General features: G+C 36.1%; 1 protein-coding gene across 1 annotated transcript in view; it reads left to right on the top strand.

The window, feature by feature from the left end:
• LOC112542609 (uncharacterized) overlaps positions 1–18904 on the top strand; it is a 163643-nt gene that overhangs the window by 128595 nt on the left and 16144 nt on the right. Inside the window, exons 14-18 of the mRNA XM_088149214.1 lie at positions 9054–9141; positions 11413–11538; positions 11625–11882; positions 13783–14011; positions 17406–17589. The gene's annotated coding sequence lies outside the window, so the exon portion shown is untranslated. The remainder of the gene's footprint in view (positions 1–9053; positions 9142–11412; positions 11539–11624; positions 11883–13782; positions 14012–17405; positions 17590–18904) is intronic.

The raw sequence follows: 18904 nt of genomic DNA, 5'->3' as shown, positions 1-18904 counted from the left end.
GAAGACTATACTACCATAGTAGCTATAATCACTGCCCATGTTTATAATTCAAAACCAGCTGCCTCTGCTGTGGGTTTCTTGTTACCTTCTATATAACAACACATATTGGATGGATTTACTGAATATTGTATTCCCCTGGAAAGTCCTCTCCTTCTTGTCCTTTTCACTATCATACCTTTGGCTCCCTTGCAAAGCTAGTTACCATCCTGGAATACCATGCATGCAAACAGCAGCTTATTATAGTTATCCTTGCCATGTCGTATTTTGATGATGCTCCTCATATTTTACAATCAGTAGAATATAATTGAATATTCACCCTCTGAAACATATAACACTGATGGCATTTAAGTGCAAGCACTAGTTCATCAGATGCCTGAATTTCTAAGGGGAATCTTAAGTTATACCCAAAGCCTAAATCTTAGGCATGTAGCTCTCTGTCATCAGACATTAGCAACTAATGAATAGTGTAATTTTAAATGGAGACCTTGTTAATATGGCCTTTAATTATTTAAAAGATGTATATCCCAATTTTCCTGTAAAAAATCCCCAATTTATAATATAGACCAAAATAAGCAGAGCAGGATATTGATGACTGTGTCACAGAGGCATCCTCAGCCCCAGGATTTATGGTTCCTACATCAAGGGTATCTGGACTGGGAGTCAAAAACATCAATATGGTGGCCATGACTGAGCAATTATGTTGTCCCACTCCTCATGTACTCCCTTGACATGGACACAATGGTCACAGCAAGGTACTGCAACTGTTTTGCCTAGCAAAAACATGTGCTCTGAGCGGGTTGGCTGATCTAATAGAATAGCTGTTTTGCAAATTGGTCTTCTACTGCCTTTTTGATACATTTGAAGTCATTTCCCTGATCAGACTACACACTTGCCTCTACTTGTTGGGTGCTCTGAACCTTGATTTCTGCATGATTGCTTACTGGCCCTTCCAACTGCCTGTAGACTTCACCCCATAGATGATGAACTGTAGGGGTGGTTCAGTACCTTTTGATGAGAGTTGCTAGAGGGTCTGTAATAAAGATTCATTGGAAGTTATTTTGTCCTCAGAACTTGATGTGTAAGGTTAGTGAGTTCTATTCCACAGTCAAAATTAGAACTCAGCATACATCTGCTTTGCATCATCATGACCAATGCTCTCCAAGGATTTCTGCAGCTGTAAAATTTCCAGAGATTTTGAAGTCTGGAAAAAATAAGTATCCTCTTTCTTTCTTTCTTTCTTTCTTTCTTTCTTTCTTTCTTTCTTTCTTTCTTTCTTTCTTTCTTTCTTTCTTTCTTTCTTTCCAACATTCCCCCCATCAAAACAAAAAACAAAACAACTTTTTAAGTGAAATACTATTTATTTTTTAAACAATGTTATGCCAAACTAAATTGACTTAATTAAATTAGGAGAATTAAAATGTGCCATGTATAACTTGATCTGCTCATTAAATAACCATGTTTGGTATGTTAAATTTGAAAGTGGTTGATTTTGTTACAATATATCAGCTTAATTAAAATTCCACTATAATTGACATAGTAATAAAATATAGTACTGATAATACAGTTTCATATACTGAATTTAGAACTCTTTATCTTTTAGTCAAGGAAAATATAGTGTAAGAAATTGATTCAATTCCTGTTGTAAACCAACAAACCCAGTTTTGCAAAACAACAGAAATCTAAAATAGCCTTTTCACTGGATCAGTAGAATTTAAAAGCATGGCAAATAGCTTTGGCTGAAACATTAACACTACAAAAAAGAGTGTTGAAAGCCCTATACCGAAGAATACATTTATTTAAATCTAGTCACCTTGCTTTAGCTGTGTTTTCCTAAGCAATTGCGTTTGTTGGTACAATTATCATTCTAAAGAGAAATATTGATTGTGGATGTTGAAAATGTATTTTTATCTTAATATTTTATTCATATTCATATCTATGCACAGTAGGTATACTCCAAAAATTCTTCCTTTATTTTTTGTTTTCTCCCTGATTTATTTAGGTCTGTAATTTTTGTCATTTTTGGTCTTGCTTTGTTTCTTCAAAAAACAGAAAAGCAATATAGAGAGGCATGTAATGTATATCATATTTTCTTTCCATTTTTCTTTTATGTTTCTCTTGAGCTAAGACACAGATAAAAGAGAAGGCATTTCTTCCAAGACCTCCAGATTTGTTCTGTCCTTCTCAGCAAACAGGGAATCAGCCTTCCAGCCCGCATTATTGATACAACATAGACTACTGTCCCCTTGATTCCCTCCCTTAGCTCTCTTGTGTCTAGTCAGCCTGGTAGGGAAGGATAGGAACCTCCAATGTCATCAAACACAAACAAGACAGTGCACAAACTTAAAGACCCTTTCTCTTGGCAGTACCCCTAGAGGCAGAAAACATCCTTTCACAAATTAATAAAAATAAAATAGTTTCCCCCCACTTTTCTGTTTCTATAAGCATTTGCGGTGGCTTACAATGATAAAATACAAGATATGAAACACAGTAGTAAAGTCAATACAATTGATTGGGGCTACCAGATCTTGGCTGCAAACATCTGGACAGCAAAGAGTTAGGATTGTACTGAGTATGTACTGAGGCTGTATGTACTGAATCTGGTTGCTGGGCTCCCTGCATCCTGCTTCTGTCTGCCATCTGCACTCACCCATCATGTTGCCTGAGATTCCTCTATAGCAGCATTTCTCAACCTCAGCAACTTTAAGATGTGTGGACTTCAACTCCCACAATTCCCCAGCCAGCATATCTGGCTGGGGAATTGTGGGAGTTGAAGTCTGCACATCTTAAAGTTGCTGAGGTTGAGAAACGCTGCTCTATTGGCTTACATCAGCCCTGCAGAAGATCACCATCAGGTCTGGGTTTTCTTAAAGTATTAAGGCCTGGCCAGGACCCTCTTTAGCTAGAGATCCCAAGGCGGCCTCCATCCTGCCTTTACTGCATTTATGATACTGCTTAGCACAAAAAACACGAGCACCCTATCATGTTGATCCTTACGTAAGAGCATGCTAAAAGAAGTAAAGAAAAAATCTTGCGAATAGCTGAATCAGAGAAAAGCCTTTTGATCCCAACTGACTATAAAAGTTGACATTTTTCAAAGGTAGTAGAATCATTCAGTTTAAAGGTCCACAGATATTACTATTTTAATACACTGAACTTCTTGTCCCTTTATATAACATCCTGGTAATACTTCAAGTATAAGTTAAAATTCCTAGATTTAATGTATTCACATGATAAATAGCTCTATTAGAATAAGCACCAAATGACCAGCTTCTGGTAATACAGTAGGAAAATATACATAGTAGTAAATTGTTTAATTGGCATCTCCCCACCCCCACCCCTCACCCCCGCTCCAAAATCATGCTTATTAGCTCCACAGGAGACTTTTCTTGTTTGATGTGGTCTTCCTTATTTTGCAGTTCTGCTAATTAAGCTATATTAATGTGGCCATTTTCCTGTAGATTGAACAGTACAATAACATTGTCAAAAAAGGCAGGACTAAGAAGTTGCAATCTGGGTACATCTTGGAATCCTAGAGAGGATGATATTTGGGAAACAGCTAGGCTTCCTGAATCCTGAGTTATGAAGCAGAATTGTCTTCCCAATCTGGAAGATTAAGCAACCTATTGAAGAAAAGCCCATTCTTTCCGGATGCAAAGTACACTTCTGTGGATGTTAATTTGTTCAGAAAGTACATAACTCAGTTCAACAATGTAATAAAAAGCAGCTTCGTTATATCAGCTAGTAGAAACTTTTTAAAAAGTCATACAAGTACCACTGCATATTTTTAAATATTAATATTAATTTAGTACTTTACTTGGTATTAATAAATGCCAAGTAGCTTTTCTCTGGTGAACCCAGTGAATGGAACATCCTCCCAGAAATCCTATACTTTGGTCTTTCCCAAAAGATACTTTTCTGGTGAGTCTTTGGAATATTCTCATTGGGAATAAAAGGAAACACAGTTTCTCTTTCATCCAATTTATGACAATTGTTGGAAATAACGTAAGAGAATTCTTCAGCATACTGCTGCTTTTTACTTTGTGCCTACCTGAAACATTTTCAGAATGGTTTACATACAATCAGCATAACCAAGGCAGTCCTTTTCTGCATGTATAAAAGATAGGATACAAAAGGAAAAATTTATGTGGATGACGGAAATAAAGTGGGTACGTATACTTTAACAAGTTCAAAATGCAGTATCTGAAGTCATGTCTGGCTGTCTCAGAGATTAGCTGCTCAAGTACAAACCTTCACCAAAATAATCCAGAGAGTACTTTTCTCCTTTAAATATCCCTGCTTCAGATCAGATGTTTGCATCCTTGCTATAGCATGTTCTTTCTGATGCCCACTCAGAGTCCAGATTTCACTGTGTGGCTGGAATTGTACAACATGCATAATCAGATCAAAGATCTAGCAGTCACATACAAGCAACGTATTAAACTAGGTTAATTTTAATCTTGGATTTTTTTTTTTATGGCTGAATATATTATCTGAGTCCAATCCATTTGGTTCATTTATGATTCACTGAATTGTGAAAACCCCCAAAATGAGTTAAGACAGTAACTGAGTTAAGTGTGTTGTGTGAACAAACCAACGTGTTGATTCTTAAATTTGTTTTTTTACCAATTTTTTGCCCTAACAATACTTTGCTCATCTGTTTTAACTGATGCTGCAGCTGTACTGTTTTATTTCTCATGATAGCATTAGAGCAGTTGAGATTTTTTTCTGCCTCCAACAATTTTGAAGAGGTAAAATAAAAATGCATAATAGAAATGTAGCAGAAAAAAGCCTTATTGATTATCAAGGAACTGTTCATTGCATTCTTTATTCCATTCCATAGGACCATGGTTTAAGAAAACATACATCAGACTTCATCCAACTTCATCTCTCCAGATGTATTGGAATTACAGTTTCCAAATACAGCTGGAGGGCATCATGATTGGAAAGAATGACAGATATGACACCATAAGAATAGAAACAAACAACTGGAGACCACTTGAAATCTACAGTCCTTTCTTCAGCAAAGAGAACTGAAGTCTTTCACTCTTCTAGGGGCTGGTGGTTTTGTGTTACAATCTAGAGGGAAATAAAATGGCTTTTTATTTCTTTCAAAAGAGATAATTGGTTAGCACTTCCTTCTTCTCCTTCAAGATATCTCCCTGCAACTCTAAAGTTATCTGAGGCCAAGGCACTGATGCAAATTCCTATGGGGTCCAGCTAAGCCCATGCATTGATTCTACTAAATTTGAAGCAGTTAGTCCAAGCTTTTAGAAAAACACTTTTTCAGCTTCCTTAGTGCATCCCTAATCTGGAACTGCTCATAGAACCAGGAATTATTAAAGAGAGACCTGAATATGGACTAGCACCTTCAGTTACTGGCTGAGGTTGTGGATAGTCCTCTGAAGTGCTGTTGGGTTTGGGTTATAAACAAGTCATGGCAAAGCTTAAGCAAACAATTCTGAACACAGGACCCCCAACAACCTAGCAGAATTTCCAAAAGGATAGACATAGGAAACTATTGAACCATTATAACCCCATTAGATATGTTAAACATCTTGCTGCTCACTAATTACTGCAAGGCTTTCATACTAATGTTTGATATCTTACTATCAGCCGTTCTCAAGGATAGATTCAGGAAGAGACCTTTTGCAGAAACAACCAGTCTGGGTTGTTTCCCATAATACTCTTCTAGTACTTTTTCTCAGGCCATTACCCAGATTGACCCTAGAAAAAAATTATTGTAGCTAAATGTATATTGAGTATTGATGGGTGCTGTCATAATTAACGACAAACTTAGTTACAGTGGAACAGCTTACTTAACTACTCTATAACAGTAGAAGATTCAGTATAACAAAGTTTGTGGTCCATATTATTGTAAAAACTGATGTTTTCTGGTGGCATTTTTTTTATTTCATTGTTTTAATATCTGTAAATGATATTTGATTTCATTCCCCTCTGCTATTAGTTTGGTAGTAAACATAAAAGGGAAGCTATGCTTCACCATTGATCCCAACTCAACCATCCTGCACTATCCAAAGGGTCCTTGCTTATCCAAGAACATTTTTGCTACCTTTCTACTTGGAACCACCTCCTCATTTTGTGGTGGCCCCTCTTTTGCTTTCTTCAGGTCCACATGGAACACTTCAGTCATACAGAAAAACCCACCAGCTCAGCCTACTCTACTCAATACAGTGTGCAGCTAAAGACTTGCTTCTATACAATGCCATACGAAGCTGGGGAGATTTGCTTGACGCAAATGCATATTACACAGTCCTCGTCTAGGCCTAATGCTGACATCACAACAGAAGATTTGAGACAGACATCTAGACTCAGCAAAATGGGGCTCTTAGCTGCAGTAATACTAAAGAGAGCACCTGTTCAATTATTCAGTGTCACAAATGAGCTAGTTGTATCATTGCAGAACTGCAATTGACTATTCATTAACGTTCTCCCCAAATCTAATATCACTTGAGTTGTTCTGAGTGTTATGATGACATTACAATACTTTTAATATCCAGAATAAAGACTGGACAACAGATTCTAACCTTATACCAATATAAGGAGCTGATGGCCACAATAAGCAAGGATGAATAAAGAAGAAAAAGAGTCAGGGTTCCGAATAGGAATTAAAATTAAAATTGAATTTGATAGAGAGCAGACATGAGAGTTTTCCCTCATTATAAATGATAAGTGTAGGGGGCTCAGTTTGGATAGGATCAAGGACAAGAGGCAAAGGATCAAACTTTTCCTATTCTTCAATCCAGACCATACCCACTGCAGCAGATGATGGTGTCACAACTAGTTTGATACTGAATTATTTGCCTGAAACTGCTATTTGCTCACAGAGGAAAACCTGCAAATGCTCTATTGTTACCTGTAAATTTGCCTCTGTAGAGCTTTAAGGGCAAGGCAAGGCAGTATTTTTGATTGGGGGGAGGGACCTCTGTGAAGAGACAAGCACTAGGCATGCCCTCTTGCCAAGCATCATAACACCAGTCTGAACAACTATGGTTAATATTCAATATCTGTGGAAATCTTCCATTGCAGGCCTGGCATGTCATACCTCCTTTGGCCTTGGAACGAATCAGTGGATTTTGTGATGACTTGCAAGGCAAGACAATCAAAACAAGCCAGAAGCAAAAAAGCAAATGGGAAAGGATAAAAAGAATGTAAAACAAGTTCTTTTTAAATGTTTGTTTCTGAAACAGCAAGTTGCATTGTATAAAGTGGCCAAATGTCTCAGGTTCTTACAACAGGAAATTTAAAATTGCTATCATGGGTGTCAGAAACTTATGATAACCTCTGTTTCTTTTTTATTTTGGTTCTTTTTAAACTTACTTTTTTTTTGTTTTAATTCGTGTTGCTTCTTGACTACCAATCATGCAAAGTTCTTTGGTCTGGCTCTTTTGTGCTTAGTATGTATATATATATATAGGAAAGCCTGGATGATGGTTATAAACTTTTTGTTTTGATTTTTTTTTTTAATTTGAGGGGGTGGGAAGGAAGGGTATCAGATATGATGGACTAAAATGGGAAGAAAAAAAATCCTGAGGCTCATTCAGAAAAGCTAAGGCAGAGGCTCTTTGTCTTGACAAGATTGTAAAAACTAATCTGAAAATGTCAGAATGCACCTGAAAAGTTTAGACAATCAGTATCTGATGATTCTTAGTAGGCAGGAAGTAATGGAATATGAGACTTGTAGCATCTTGGAGATTAAGGAGGAGGCAGTCCATCTTTTGCTTGATTCTCATAGCCCAACAAATGAATCTTTTATTGTTCAGGTGAAATCTGTCTTTTTCTCCAATGGTATCTATATACCTACATACACCCACTGCGGGTTTGCCAACATCCTCTATGTGTGCAGGATGGTCTTCTAAAATTAACCAAAGGATAAATTAGACAGGATTAGCAAAAACCCAACAGTAGTCCAGAGGACACTATTTTGTCATTGATTTTTTTCCCATATTCCTTAGTTTGCAAGGAGTTCCAAAGAGTCTTACGATAAAAATAATCTAAGACATGAAGAAAAAGTGAGTTCAATAGAAACACATATCAGCCGCAAATTTAAAATAGCCTTTCCCAGTCTGAGTACTCCTCAAATGTGTGAACTTTAACTCCTAGGAACATGGACTTTGCTGAAAATTCCACAAGTTGAAGAATACACATCTGAGAAAGCCCAGCTGAGAAGGCTGGCATAAAAGACCAGGATTCCTGCTGATGCTGCAAATAAAGTAGGATCGATTTACCCAACAAAGAAGATGCAGAGCAGAAATCAGACATATCTTTTAGGGACTCCCTCTTAATAATGAATTATTCCAGAAGGCATACAAAGGAAAGATTAATGCTTGGGCCACCATAACTTCACTGAAGATCAAGTTGAGGAGATGAGACTCCATCTATTTGCTTAGATCCAGTCAAGAAACAAACTGAAAAACCTCAGGAAAGATTTATGCACTATTCACAAATGTAGTTATCTTTCTGACTATGTACTGACTTTAATTGTCTTATTGAGTGATCCTATATTGTCTTGCTAAGCAGTTCTATCACTCAGCTGGAATGCTGCAGCAGGTCTACTGCCCTGTGGCAACAGATTGGCAGGCAGGAAGCGAGGGTAGAGTGGTATTCACTCCTTTCCTTGATTCCTCGTAAGACAGTTACATTTGTTTCTGCTGAATAAAACACCATGTCACAGCGATGGATCTGCTTCTGAGCGGGTGTCCCAGTTGGGATACTTATTCTTAAGTAATTACTAGGCTCCTATTTGTACACATGGGTTGCAGATGTACAAAGACACAGAAGAGTAAAGAAGAGCAAACTCAGAGTCATTGTGTTTATGTTTATTAGGTATACACAAGCATATTATTCAATGTACGTTTTAACATAAAAAAGCAACATCACTTGTATATTATGGAAAGGGGGGAAAAGTGTGAAAGAGCCAGCCGCAACAAAATTCTGAAATTAACTGTATTGGTGGTCCTTGCAGAATGCCCTTAGAGAGAACTTAACATCTTTGGAAAGGAACTTGATTTCCACATTGATCTTTTTATTTACAGTGTCTTGAAGTCTTCCCCATACACATGTCTTTGGCTTGTTAACAAACCTTGTCAGAGGGCAGAAAATCCATTAATCTTTGCACACCAAGTAAGAGCATTTTTTTTTCTTTCTGTAGTCTGTTTTGCTTTTCACTGTGAAAGAGCACTGCTGTTATTACCATTTATCACCAGCTCAACATTTGGTGCAGGAAAACCTAGAAAAATAAACAAATTGTTTGGTTAATTATTGTTCCTTTATCTTAATAAATGTACATGTGTATGTTGTATGTGTGTGTATGTGTGCATCGGTGGCAGGACCTGGCCAACCTTAACTGATCTTGGAAGCTAAACAGAATTGAGTCTTCTATGATGGACAGCCATTTGGTACTTGTTTAGTACCAGCACTTTGGACTGGACTCAGAAGTATAGTGGAAACTAGTGAAAATGTTACAATACTGGTATAATATGATTTTAGCACCTAGCCCCAGCCAATGTTTTATTTGCACTATTTGAATTTCCAAGATATCTTTGGATAAGACCGTAACATGTGGGGTGAATAAAGGATAATCTTTGTTTTTATCCCTTCCCTTTTTAAAATATAAAAGTCATTCTTGCAGTGGATTTGTTTTTAAACAACTCCAGATTGTTGTCATTAATCATCTATGTAACTGCAGCATCCATATAATTTTCATTTTCAAAAGCTAGGTGAGGGTGACTTAAATGAATCGGATGAATTAAAACAGAATAGATTAAATAAATAAATAAAATAATCTGGTAGTGAAGGGGATCCCATGCATTCTATTCAGTATCTAGTTTCCCCTGAGAATCCTGACGAATCAGAACATTCCGTTGTTCATCTACTATGTACGGTATGTAGGATGTCTAGAAGAAGGATAAAGGGGGGCAAAGTTAGTTGCTTTTCTCCAGAACTCTGCAGGAGGGGAAAGGGGGGAAGAGATGTCACATGCATCATGCAACGTACACAAATTATTTAATTTGCATCATTTATGCAATTACATGACACACACAGCATTATTGTGGCTTCTCCTGGACAACTATGTCCTCATGTGTTGCATTTTCACAGTATAAGAATGACTTCTTGTGCTTGCATTCTGTAGGAACAACTAAGGATGATAACCAACTTAGATTTAAATAATGATTAGACAAATTCATGGGCTGTTTGGCCATCAGGGACTGTTAGGCTTAAATCCTACTTCTGACTGGCATGTGGTAGGCCACTGTGAGAATCAGGATGCTACACAAATTTTTGTCTGGTCCATAAGGCTTTTCTTAACTAAAGGTGGTTTTTCTTTTTTTAAATACAGCTGCTTCTTTCCTTGTGTTTCATTTATGATATCTAAAGTATAATATGTTCCTAGTCTACCAGTGTGGGATTCCACTGTATGCAAGTGAAAATGAACACAAGAAATGCACACTGACAAATTAATGGTTTAACATTCACCATCTGTGTCTCAGTTTTGTAAATGTGGATTCAGATATCTGGCCTCTGTTAGCTGATAACTCAGTTGGTAGAAAGGACCTATCTGGCTGTTGCCCAAATTCAGATAGCTGATAAGATGAACTGAAAGAAACAAGAATAATATTAACAAATGACAAGAACATTGTAGATAAAAATTATTCTACGTGAGCTCCATTTTTGCAAAAGGAAACGCTTTCTTAGTGCAAATCTCTATCTATCTATCTCTATGATGATAATAGAACCTTAACTTTGCAATTGCCAGAATCTGCATGCATAGAATAAATCGTTGGGCACTAGATGAACTCATAGGACAGAGGTGATTTGTAACTGACTCTCACAAGACGATTTTTTTTCCTTCTCATTGACATTTTTTAAGACTCTGATTTGATTGTAGCAACAATGTTGGAAGAAGAGTGTTTAGTCCAATCTTTTTGCACTGTTTCCAAAACCTAAATTAGCTATTGAAGCTGCCAGTAGATTTACAGTGGGGAAAAAGTTTTCCACTCTAGAAGTAACTCCAGACTGACAACTCTTAGCAATATTAATCAATACCCATTGTGAAGCATTCTTTCTTAACTGGTAAGAAAACAGAGGTGAGTTACATGGAGTAGATGTTATCTGAACCTTCTCCTGCCAAATATCTGCAAAGTACCTAGAGCGCTGGTGCAATAATAATCTTGTCTGGAAACAGCCTCAATCAAACAGAAGCATTTCTTCTGCCTCTATCTACATTTAGTCTGAGGAAATGACACAGGGAAAAGGGTTAAGCACTTTCTTCACTAATGCCATTGATTTGCTAGATCCTGTAACTGTTTTAAAGTTGGGAAAAAACCTCCTTGCAATTACAAATCTTGTGTATCACATGTGCTTTGGCTCTGTGCCTTTCTTTTTGCGAGACAGCTGTTAAAAGCAAGGCAGATTTTCCAGGGTCATTTCCTACTCCAGAAGCAAAGCTCTACATTGCTGAAGTGAAACTTGCAGAAGAGCATATATCTGGGCTTTTTTGGAAACTGTACTTCAGAAGAGGTACTGATTTGTTCAACTTCCAAAATTGTATTAACGTTCTTCAGTGACGATGGAATAAAATTTAATTGCATTCTCTCTTACTATAGATGCTAAAAAGCTATTTGAAAAAAAATGAACAGGCCTTATAATGCTTCTCGAGTGGAAGTCTGAGAACCAGAAATGACAGGACCAAAAACCTGAACACCTAAAATACATTGTCGTCAAAACAAACAGCTTACTGAGAGAAAATCTGGGGAAGCCCTTTGCAAGCACCGAATCTAAAGGCAGGAGCTTCTGCCAGAAATAGAAAAGGGGATGTCGTCATCTAGGATGGCAGATACCACAGCCTGAAATGGACTTTGCAGGTGCCAAGAAACTTTGTAGTAAGAAAGATCAACCATGTTCTTACAATGAGGAAAATGAGCAAAACAGCAATTCTTTTTAAAGTGCAAGCAAAAGGATAAGAAGCCGGGATTTGCACCATTTAATGTATCTATATTCTCTCTGTGTATGTTCATGTGCATGCATGTATGTGAATTCCAAAAGCAGGAAGAAAACAAAAATCTACACTATTTTATTACACATTTGGTGCTGTCTACTAACTCAGAATGTAGGCATTTACAATCACACATCTATCTTCCTCCATCCAAAAATGAATACAGCCATATAAATGATTTCAAAGATTTTAGAAACTGCATTTCCCATTTTAACTGTGACTGTGCACAATATCAGAGACCAACGTGAAGTCATTTTTCTTCTATAAAAACGTACTGAGACTGAGAGCTTTTTATGCAATAGTCATACAAAAGCTATCTGTTCAACATAGATGGGAGAGGAAAAATACATTATTTTATATAGAATATCCTTACCTATTGCAAAAACAAAAAACAAAACAAAAACATGTGAAGCAGGTGGCAGAAGCTTAGGGGCCATTCTATATATTTCCATTTGGTTAAAGCAGCTCTTCTAACAGTGATTAAATAAACCAAGTCCAAAAGCTACCATGACAAAACCTGTATTTTCTCAGACTGTCTGCAGGCATGCCCTGCACATTTTACAGAAACATGCTAGATACAGAAATACATATTTTACATTCCCCGTGTAAGAATACACACACACACACACACAAGTACAAAGCAGTTATATTTCTAAAAATAATATTGACCTATTTGGTGTTTTTTTTTTAAAGAAAATAATCACCGATGATGAAAAGGGAAATGAAATCTTGACAGCATAGTATATACTGTCCAATTTTTACACACCTGAAAAAATACGTTAACACAAATAATTATTGTCAGGTTAACTTTACATCCAAACATATCTGCAGGTTTTAAACTGTCTCATGCAATTTTACCTTCTCAATGAAAAATGTTTAATATATGAACCAAAAACAGTGCAGCACGAATAATTAAAGGCTTAAGTTAAATACATAGACAGTCATTTAAATTTAGATCTGCAATAACATTTACTATTATTCTCCAAGGCTTTCTGTGTGCTTGACAGAAACAAAGTACTCTGGGATTAATTTCAAGAAATGGTGCCAACTGTGTGCAATTTGCTGTAATTAAGACATGAAAGAGTACTAAATATTCAGATTAAAAGAAACATGATGGAGCATGATAGAGAATCAAGGTGTGGCACTAAGCCAATGTAGCACAGATGCTTGTGAATTTCCTCTTCTGGGTGATATGAAAATTAATTTTTTCACGAAGTTTTCAATCCCTCAGAACTGTTTATTTATTTGCCTTTCGATATTCACAAGTAAACTGAATATTCACAGGCTAAAGATACTTTAAAATGGCAGTGCTGATATATAAGCATAATAAGAATATTGCTAGTTGAAGGACAACAAAAGTCTGAAATTATATACTTTGCATCTTGTAACAGTTACAATGCAGGGATATTTCTTTATATTTAAATAAAACATTTTAATTAGGGGGAAACTAAGATGATAGAAGTTTGTCTTAGCTCCTGAGATCTCTTTTTACAAATTCAGTTACCTTCTTAATAGCTGGATATGAGTTGCAGAAGGTTGCAAAAGGTACATTAATCATTCATTGCAAAATTTTCCCTTCACAAACTTTGGGGGTGGGGGCTAATATAAAGTATGTAGAACTTTTGATCATATAGGACAAGTCAGAACATGACCTTTTTGTTAATGAGAAAGGGTATACATTTTTTATCCTATTGATGGAAATAGTAGGCTGCAAATTGAAAGAAAAATATCCGTATAGATATTCTTAGAATGTTTTTTTGTTTTCACAGGCAATATGCAAAAGAATTGAGCTTCCAAGAGACCCAGCTCTTCTGCAGGCAATAGACAATATCAAAGCTAAAATGTCTGAGATGGAGATCTTTGACAATATGGATAAGAAGCTGAAAGTATCCAGACAGAGAGAGAACAGAAGAGAAAATGCCGTCCGATTTGGAACTGAGATTCAGCAGGTAAAACAGGAACTGCAAGATGTACAGGGGAGCAATGCAAAGGGACGAGGTAATAACATATGAAAATAGTAATATTACTGCACCGTGAATTTAGCACTATGTAATAGAATAGAAATATCAATCATATGGACAAAAGATTGCTGTAATCAAATGAACACAAAAGGTTCCCTGTCTGGCTTTAGGGGGAATTTAGAGCTGGAGAAAGCAGCTTTATCAAACAGAAATAAACACAACTGTGGTTCCTTTGTTTCTGCACGCCACTGGATAGTGTGAAAAATATATATTGGGAGGGGAGGCATTTCAGCTTACAGTGCTTTGCACACTTGCTTATTGCAGAATTTATAAATCAGATAAAATGTGTGCATACACACACTTATCAAATACATAATGTTTAGCAGGCGTGATGGTTAAAATTGTCTTTATGTTACTCAACTGTCAGTATAGAAAGGTGGTGGCTCAAAAACTGATGGCTTGAGTCCTTTTGAAGACAAAGAGCTGTTCTCACATGCATAGGAGCCCCACAGATTCAGAAGACAAACAGAATTTCCCATTTCATTTTGTCAAGCATTCATTCAGGCACAGCCAATAATTTCCTTCCTATAGGTTTTGCCTGGGATGTAAAGGCCTGGCATCTAGCTTCTATGTTAAGAGGTGTTTTTCAGGAAACAGTCAATACCGAAAGGACACGGCCTCATTATCATCCTTTAGCATAACAGATCCTCCCCTATAGTAAAGTTTTGAAAGATATGATTTTTAGCAAATAAAATATTAATGAAGTCATTTGGAACGTAATGGACAGCTTGTGTCAAACCCTTAATTTTCTCTTCCACTATTCACAACATTGCTAGACACATGTTTCTGGATAAAACCCCCTAGAGGTTTGCTGCAAATTCTTTTTCAATACAACCAGATCATTGCAGATAATTGTATTACACAGGGTATTGATCCAAAATCGTTGTGCACCGGAAACATCTGAAAAAACATGATTATAGCTTTCTGTTTATTGTTTGTACATCATATAAGCAGGCTTTTGTGTGAATCACCTGTAAGAAAGGCAAGGTGGAAACATCAGAGAAATTACCTCTTTACAAGAATCTATTGATCACTTTAAATCAAAGAAGTATGTTTGACATAAGATTACCTGCCAGTTTGAACATTAGGTACACTATGTTATAGCCTGAGGCAGTTGTAAGTCTGACAAAGGGATTGTAAATAAAGCATGCAGCTGCTCACGCCTCTGGCTTGGGATCAGCAGAGGCTCAAGTCCAAGGCATAGGTAAACTTAAAATAATTTAACCCTTTTCAACCAGCACACTATGAATTAGAAGACGTTCTTCAGAGAATTGGGAAACATAAATAGGCTTTATCGGTAGGAAAGGGCAAATTCCCTAGAAAATGTACAAACCTGGATATTTATATCCATGGGTTTGTTCTGTAGGGGGGGAAAAAAGCAGGCAGTACTTCAAATTAGCTTTATCTCGGACCAGCAAGTCAGAAAGCAGCATTCACAGACGTATCAGCTACTCTGAAGAAATGGAATAGTTTGTTAAGCCACCTGCATTTGGGAGTTATAAAGATTAGCAGCAGGGGCCTGCATTTATAATTTTAAGTACTTGAACATTTACATTTTGCCACCCTCCCCCCCAAAAGGCAATCTTCAAACTGGCCTGAAATATGTAGATTCTATCTAGTAGAAATAATAATTTTTTTTCACAATATTTTATGGCATGGAATATTCCTTATGCCAAGCTCAGTGTTTCAGAATGAAAAAAGAAATCATTTAGTTTTACTGAAGGATCTAACTCTCTTCATATTATGGGTAGGTATTTACCAGCTGATTTGCTTGTATTTCTGAGATTCTAAAATAGTCCCCCCTCCCTCCCTGGTATTGTATTACATTTTTAAAATTTAATAATTGCAGTGAATCTTTCTTCTCAATTTTGCGCTGCAGCCTGAAAAACATAGCCTTTCTAAACTAAATACATTGATATTTTCATTAAAACTCTTATCTAGTGCTGCATTTAATATAGTCTCTCTCCTAAACATATATTAATTTTTAGGTGTTTCTTGAAAACAATTGTTACAGCATAAAATGCTTTTAGCACTGCATTTTTATTGAACAGGAGAGCCAGTTTGATTGTTCCAAATATTCCTAATTGTTGACTGAATACTTTAATTTATATTCAGCTCATCAGGGCAGTTACGATTGATTTAAAATATGTAAGCTATTTATAAAGACTAGTGAGCAAATTTTTGTTATGACAATATTGGTTTTATATGATTCCTATCCCTTTGCTCTGAATTAATTGAAGCCTAATTTACACATCATTCTTCCAGAATAAAGCAGGATTATTAAAAGGATGATGTTTGATAAACTTTACCATCTATGAAAACGTGACCTTCTTAATTTTGCCTTTGATGCTTTTCCAGCAAGGTGCCTCAGCTTTTTCTTTCTTTTTAAGATTTGAATTATTTGTACAACCTTTACTAATAGGTTTCCCTTTTGAAAATAAACCATTCTTCATTGATACATGTTTATTCTGAAATGTAATTCTGTACCTCATTAAACTTGGACTACATAACTCAATAAACATTTGTATATCTGAGGCTGTATTTTTCCTAAAGCTTTTTGTTAAAACAACACCACCAACAACAAATCAGCCAACTGTATATCTCTGCTAAAGGACAAATATTTAAATGTACACCTATATATGTATATATTTCTTAGAATATGGTCAACAAAAGAACAAAGGAAAAATGTCTTTGTCTTAAATTGCTTATTTTTTCTGAGATAGCTTGAAACACACTGCTCCAGATTCTTTGGTCTAATGAAAGAGTGCCATCTATTGGATGACCTTGGAGGAGATTTTGTTTATAGTATGGGGTACTCTACATAATGGGGGAAAAAATCGTGACCCAGAAGTTTTCAGTTTATATCTTAATTATTTGTAAGGCATAGAATGCAGACAGGAAAATGGAAAGGGAGAGATCGTTATTAAGACAAAAATATTTTTGAAATAAAACAAATCATGCATTCTTTAAGGAAGTATGAATCCACAAATTGTATGTTTTCATGGGTAGAGAATTTGGGAGCAGTCAGCCACTTTTAAATTAAATTAAATTAAACCCCTATAAATATTTACCTGAGAATTCATCTCCCTGAATTTAATGGAATTTACTTCTATTAAGCAAGGATAAGATTGGGGTATCGATAACTTTAAAATTAATTTTGAGCATCTAAAAAAATCATTTTAAAGTATTGTATGTCTGTTAATATCCAGGAAACATAATGGGTTTATTTAGACCTATAAAATACAAATTTGTTAAGCGCTTATCTAGATCCAGTTTTGCATTGAATTAACTGTACAGTGAAACAAAGAAATAAACAAAAAAAGCCTATCATTGGCTTCTTTGGAAACTGCCTTGCTTTTATTATCTTCCAGCCCAAGAATTTGCCAGCCTGGATGAAAAACTTCTAATGGAATCCAGCTTGAAAGCAAGTCAAGGGTAGCTAAGCAAGCACAGAGCAGAAACAGTTTCCCCACACCAGTAGGAAATGGCAGAGAGAGAGCTGAAGTCTCTGAGAGAATGCATTATAGATTCTCACGAAGAAATTAGTGATTACAAGTGAGTTGCTGTTTGTTTTGATGTTTCAGAAAGACTTGAAGAGTAGCCAAAAGCCAGCATTAATTCTTTTAGCTCTGTGTTTAGGGCTTGTTTTGATCAGGTGCTGTGTTTTGTTAATGTCGTTGACTAATTTATTGATTAAATGCAAGTATTAAGTAGCTGATACTCCACTCAAAAACAACGTTCCATTTTCCATCACCCAACTGATGTTAACTAGCAGCCGTTTAATGTTTCTCCCCACGTCTAGAAAATGTGAAAATCTGGTGTGGAGGGGAAATAGTGTTTTTTATTGTTTATGTGCCAATGGCATTCTCATCATCTTCTTTCTTTTGGGGTCTGAAGGTTACATATGGCTCCTATTCTCTGTCTTTTTTCGTTCAAGAAGCTGCCTCAAAGCAAGACGCTCCCAAATTAAAGCAAACTTAAGAGTTCGAGCTTCTAGTCAGAGTAACGAGTAACATATGAAGTTGCTAAAGTGAACTCAAATTCTAGATCTTCCTTTCTCTTTCTTTAAGAAAAAAGCTTAAACTTTTAGAGTTTTGTCCTGTTTATGAACAAAGGCATGTTTATGGTTCATTGTACAGTTTTTAAGTGACTTATGAAAGGTATTCATTTCAGCAAAATGTTTTTCTCTCGTCTACGTTTTATCATTAAATACTCTGAATAATGCATTCTTTCTGCCAAACTTGTTACATTGTGCATTCAGTTTAAGCAGCGCCTCAGACTGCTTGCATTCTCACAAAGTAAATGTGAACTGCAGAAGTTCTAAGATATCACTGATACCTTGATGACAACGAAGTTTACTAATCTAAAACTTGTGGTAAGAAGTGAAATATTTCCCTAAGATAAACATCTCTGATTACACTGGGTCAAATCACAGTAGTATTAAAGCTATTGCATAGAAGTATTGCATATTCATTGAAATAATGACATAAAAAGCCAAGCAAGCTGGTTTGTCATTTACCTGGAACCCCAAGGAACAGGCTAATCCTAGCAAAATAGATTCCCAAGCGGGAAATAGTAATATAAATAGTGCTGGTGTATAAGATTTAAAGACTCTGTCATCAAGCAAGAATAAAATACAAAAATATTTTAAAAAAAGGAAAATACACGTTGCTATACTCAACCATGTTTCCATCACTTACAATCTTAAATACAATGGGGGAACTGACTGCAGATATACAAACTAGAACCTATCAAATACTAGGATGATGACAAACTGTGCCTAGGATTCTCCCAGAGATGACTGTGAGGAAGGACTAAGGAATGTTTGTAAAACAAAATATAAATTCTGGAAAGTTGATGAAACCATCTC

Source organism: Python bivittatus, unplaced genomic scaffold (genome assembly GCF_059951505.1).
Source record: "Python bivittatus isolate LINGU-HERP-01145 unplaced genomic scaffold, Pbiv_v1 ctg000590_np1212, whole genome shotgun sequence".
Taxonomy (NCBI): Eukaryota; Metazoa; Chordata; class Lepidosauria; order Squamata; family Pythonidae; genus Python; species Python bivittatus.
The sequence above is the reverse complement of the archived record's forward strand: the minus strand, read 5'-3'. Positions and strand labels throughout refer to the sequence as shown.